Source organism: Passer domesticus, chromosome Z, assembly GCF_036417665.1.
Source record: "Passer domesticus isolate bPasDom1 chromosome Z, bPasDom1.hap1, whole genome shotgun sequence".
Classification (NCBI taxonomy): Eukaryota; Metazoa; Chordata; class Aves; order Passeriformes; family Passeridae; genus Passer; species Passer domesticus.
In genome coordinates, this window is record NC_087512.1 from 51863452 (window position 1) to 51868905 (window position 5454).

Here is a 5454-nt window from a genome sequence, read left to right on the forward strand (position 1 = left end):
ACAGCCCCTCCTGCCCACAGCCAAATCTCTGACCACTCGGCCAGGCCTGGCTTCCTTGGGTTCCTGCACCACCTTTGCATGTCTCTGTACCCTGCATTGCTCTACTTCAGTTATTTTGCCATTAGAGAAAAGGGAGCACACCACCAAATTACAAAACAGGGCAACAGAAACAGTCAGTGGACAGAGCACCTCTCTTCTGAGGACAGGCTGAGAGACCTGGAGTTATTCAGCCTGGAGAAGAACAGGCCCCAGGGAGACTTCATTGCTATGTTCCAGTATTTCAAAGGGGATTCTCAGGAAGTAGAGGACACCTTTTTTAACAGTTGCAATAGGACATGAGATAATATTTACAATATATAATGGGGGTTGAGTCATATTAGGTCTAAGGAAGATCTTGTTTACTTGGAGCATGATGCAACCCTGGCACAGGTTACCCTTAGAGCTGGCAGGTGCCCCATCCCTGGGCAGGGATGGGACAAACATTCCAGGGTAGGTGGGAAGGGGCTCTGAGCAATCTGATCTCTTTAAAGATGTCCCTGCTCATTGCAGGACACTTGCCCCAGATGACCTTTCCAGGGCCCTGCCAGCCCAGCTCAGTCTAGGATTCTTCACCGTTTTCATTTGAAGAGCACCAAGAGTGGAGGTGAGGAGGAAGGGGGCTCATCTGATGCCTTGGACTTGCGTGGAGGAGGAGCCCATCCCTCGCACCCTGTTTCACCTGCAGCCCCTTTGCATTTTACCTGCAGGAGATCCTTGGCAGACCAGCGCCGTGCCTCATCTGTCTGCAGGCAGCAGCTCAGGAAGTCACGCAGGCAAGGAGAAAACAGGTTGGGCTGCTGCAGCTTTGGTATCCCTCATATGGCTATCAGGAGTTGAGGCTGGGGAAAAAGGAAACAGGAGGCTCCACCTGCTTCTTTCCTGCTGTAACCGCTCTCCCTGAGCCCATTCTACAGTGGCAGATTCTGCCCTGGCAGAGACCCAGAGATGCCTTTCCTTTACCAACCAAAAACCCAAACCCCGATGCAGCCACAGCTTTTCCAACATTCAGCAGATCTTGCCTTGGCAGCTGATTTCATTGAGTGACCTACCCAGTGGGAACTACATCACCAAAACCATGTTTTGTTTCTCTGAAGATTCACACCAGCCTGACAGGATATTTGGAAGGGGAAGTTTGCTCTCTCTATACTATCTCCAAGAATTATTACATGAAAATAATCTCTGCCGTGCTTGTTGGTCCCTTCAGCACAGCTGCCATAAAACAAAAATCAGCAAGCTGGGGTTTTTTTTCTCCTCTTGAAAAAAATGCAGATGCAGAATCCATCTAAAATAGACAGCAATAACAATGGAAAGAGGCCTTGGAGTCTCCATGAAAATGCCTGCCACAATAGTAACAGCTCTGTGCTGGTGGCACTGAAACAGATGGTGACCAAAGAGACTTTCTTCTTCAACCCAGAGGAAAATTTCCTTCACTTTTCCCACACCACCAGAGGTCACAAAGAGGGTTTTATCCAGTCTCTCTGCAGCTGAGCTCAGCCACTGGACATGGTGGGGAGCTGGAGTCCTCACTGCCATTAGAACTGTGCAGCCCAGGGACGGCCCTGCTCCTGTGCTGAAGAAACACAGCACCAGCGCCGACTGCCCACGGTGGATCCCAGCCCAGGCACCTGGCTGCAAGCTCAGCAACTTGTTAAAGTAACATGAAACAGCCAAGGGTTGGCATACAATTCCAACTGCAGTCAGAGCAAAACACATCCTAAACTTATCCAGGCCACCCACACACATGACTGAACAATGTACAGATGATTTGAAAGCCTGAAAGTTTTGAAGACCCACAACCCACACGACTTTGAAAATATGCTACTGTATGGAGGAAAATAGATGTGCTTTGGTTAATGAAGGGAAAAGCAAGCAGAACTGCTTGGGCATTGCTTTGGGGTTTTTTTCTCCTTTTTCTTTTTCTTTTTCTTTTTCTTTTTCTTTTTCTTTTTCTTTTTCTTTTTCTTTTTCTTTTTCTTTTTCTTTTTCTTTTTTCCTTTTTCTTTTTCTTTTTCTTTTTCTTTTTCTTTTTCTTTTTCTTTTTCTTTTTCTTTTTCTTTTTCTTTTTCTTCTTTTTCTTTTCTTTTTTCCTTTTTCTTTTCTTTTTCTTTTCTTTTCCTTTTCTTTTCCTTTTTTTTCCTTTTCATTTTCTCTTTCTTTTCCTCTTCCTTTCCCTTTTTCTCCTTCTTTTCCTTTTTTTCTTTTCCATTTTCTCTTTATTTTCCCCTTCCTTTTAAATTTCCTTTTTCCTTTTTCTTTTTCCATAAAAATGAAACTAGGACGATTCAATCTCCATTTTGAAGGATACGTATCACATATCCAACCATTCCACTGAAAAATTTCTTTCCTTCACAGACAGAGTTCCACCATTGTTCGAAACACAAATGAGAAATGTCAGGCATGCCTGGAGGCCAAAATGGCAGGTTTCTGAACTGTTTAGGTATCCGAACTGCTTAGGTTTCTGAACTGCCACTTCCCTTCTGATGCAACCAAATCTACAGCAGGTGCTGATGTGCTGCAGGGACATTTTTAGAAGGGCACCTTGGTGGAAGTGGTGCCAGCAGATGGCAATGGGATTTTGTCCAATGGCACACAGGACATGGGACAGGTGAGAAAGACAGCGGGATCAGTGAGTATTTGCTCCTTACCGTGCCAGGAGTTTCATTCCAGCAAGGAACTTCTCGTTCCACCATTTCAATGCCCACGATTCCAAAAGACCATATGTCCACTTTGGGGCCATATGGTTGACCTGTCACCACTTCAGGCGCCATCCACCCAGAAGTGCCGGCCATGGAGCTCCGTCTACTCTGCTCAGGGGGGAGCTGAGCAAAGAGGCCAAAGTCAGCTGTGGAGGAAACAACAAACCATCAAAGCCAGCTCCAGTTAGGAAAGCAAGCAAAAGAATTCCCCACTCGCAGTCTAAGAATGTGCTGTTGAATCTCCTGGAGAACTGTCCACCCTTGGTTTCCTTGGGGCTCTAGCCAAGGAAGTATGGAATTGGCCACTTCCAGAAAAACCCAGGTTTTTTAACACTGCTCACAGCACTGGCCTTTATTCCCTTGAAGCTTGAGATGGAAGTTTGAGCTCCAGACTCCCTCTGGAAGGGACACACAGAGACCAACACCACTCCTGACTTCTTGTGGTTCCTTGTCATACCTCTGTGCACATTGCAACCATGTCAGCAGCTCACAGCGGGTGTCCCTGCACTGCCACCAGCACCATTTCTGGGGAGCTGGCAGTCACTCAAAGCAGCCCCACACCTACATCCCTGGAATGCTGCACCTGACCAAGAATACACTGACCCAGCTTGACAGAGCCATCGGTTCTGAGAAGGATGTTGCGGCTCTTCACATCTCGGTGGATCACATGGTTTGAGTGAAGAAAATCCAGTCCTTGCAGGCACTGAGAGAGGAAACAGAAACAGGAGGGCAAAAACTAGTGCTGTGATTTCATCACACAAGAAAGAAACAGCTCTAAAAGATTCCCTTTCCCCAGGGGAATGGGGAGTAATGGCAGAACACAGTGCCTTTGAGAGGAAGAGCTTGCTCCTGCAACACTTGCAGAGCAGGACCTTTCTGAGGAAAGGCATGTCAGCTTTTGAAAGAGCAACAGCACCTGCTGTTGTAGACTGTCCCCTGCAAACCAGCCAGGATGACTGCTGCTGCAGTGGACGTGCTTTCTCCATGCAGAGGTCAAAGGAGGCTTTTTGCCAAGAAAGAAAAAGTCCCTCTCTTTGGTAAGAAGTGGATCACTTTTGGGTGGGAGGCTGCATGACAAAGGTTTATTGCTGGCCTCAGCACAGGCTTGGAAGTATCACATCAGTCACCTTCCTGAAGCAAAGAGCATTTTGGCTGCCCTACTACCCTTTTCAGCTGAGGACTGAGAGAAATGAGTCTTTTTCCTTTGCTGATCATTTAAAGTCCTGCCACCAGCACCTTTGCTTTTACAGGCAATGAATGCAGAGCACACAGGCTCGAGGCAAACGTTTAGAGAGGCAAATAGAAATACAAGAGGCAGAGCTAGAATACAACAGCAGGAGATAAGAGTAGAGGAACTGAATAGAGTGAGTGCAGGGATCCTGGCAGGCATTTCACTTGAGATGCTTCTACTTGCCCAAAGCATAGCAGCAACACAGAAACAAAGCTTGGCACATGAAACCTCTCCTGTTCTGAGCCCCTGTTTCCCAGACAATCCTGCCCAAGCCCTCAGCAGCACAGATGGGATTGCTGACCTCCCGACTGATGGCTGCCATCAGAGACTGCAGCTTGTCCCTGTCAGCCAAGAGTCATTGACTGTGAGCAAATGAAAAGAACAGATTTACAAGGGATACAGACAGTTTGTTTCAATCCTCCATCTGAGTCACCATGTTCCACTCTAAAAAAGCCTCAAGAAACAGGGAGAGCAGGAACAGGCCAGCAGGAATCAGTTTGGATGACTGCTGGCCAGAAGGCCAAAGGACAAGTCCCACTGTCCAGGGCAGCAGCTGAGATTCAGCACAGCAGGAAATGTCCTTCAGAGTGACTGTGATCCACACTAGAGCAGGATGGCACTCAGAGGCACGGCCCCATTCCCTGCTGCTCTGCAGTGGAAAGGCAAGAAGGGCAGAAAGCACCAGTTTGGTGACTGCAGTAGCTGTCCATCCTTCACTCACTTGCTTTTGTAGAGCCTGAGGGAGGGGATTAGCGTTCTCTCTGACGATTTTCATTTCTTCCTCCAGCCCCTTCTCCCAAGCCTTGATCTTATCTTCAGTTTTCTGCAGCTCTGCCTGCAGGCATTCCTTGATATTCTGTAAACAAGGAGGGAGAGGACGTTTCCTGAGTGGAGTGGCTGCCACTCTTTCACTCACCTGTTTTTGTTAATCGCCGCTGTGCTGATGGAGATTGTCCTCTTGAATTCTTCTCATGTCTTCCTTCTTCTTCCGCTTCACTGCCATGATGGCACTCTGAGCTTCGGGCAGCTCTGCTTGTGGCTCTGCCTTGATGTTCTGTACACACAAATGTACAGACCCACTTGTGCTTCCTACCTGCATCTGCTTCCAATGTAACTCTTCTGTCCCAGCGCTGGTCTCTGCAGATTCCAAGGCTCTGTGCTTTCAGTGCCTGTGGGACTCCTGGCCTCCTCAGGCCCAAGAGCTCTGTTTTATGCCCCTCTTCCTGCCCTTCCCTCTGTCACCTGGCCAGTCAGGCTTACCTGGCCATTCTGCTGTGGCTCTTCCACCTGCTGCCTGAGCTGCTCTTCCTGCTCTCGGGCTGGGAACAGCTCTCCCTGAGCCTGGCATGGCATCTCTGAGAAAGCCGTCTGTGCCTGCTCATTCTCTACAAGGACCTGCACAGAAAGCAAGAGAAGATGGGTTTCAACTTGCCATACAACATTTGTGGGCCAAGACTCAAAGGCTGATGGGCTCACACATTCCCAAAG

General features: G+C 48.1%; 1 long non-coding RNA gene across 1 annotated transcript; it reads right to left on the reverse strand.

Annotated features, from left to right (window-relative positions):
- Nucleotides 1–587: 587 nt before the first annotated feature.
- LOC135291319 (uncharacterized) lies at nt 588–3440 on the reverse strand. The gene is made up of 3 exons (XR_010354119.1): nt 3339–3440; nt 2685–2881; nt 588–878 (listed from the first exon to the last, which is right to left on the reverse strand). It is a non-coding gene; the product is annotated as an uncharacterized LOC135291319 (long non-coding RNA).
- Between the last annotated feature and the right edge of the window lie 2014 nt (nt 3441–5454).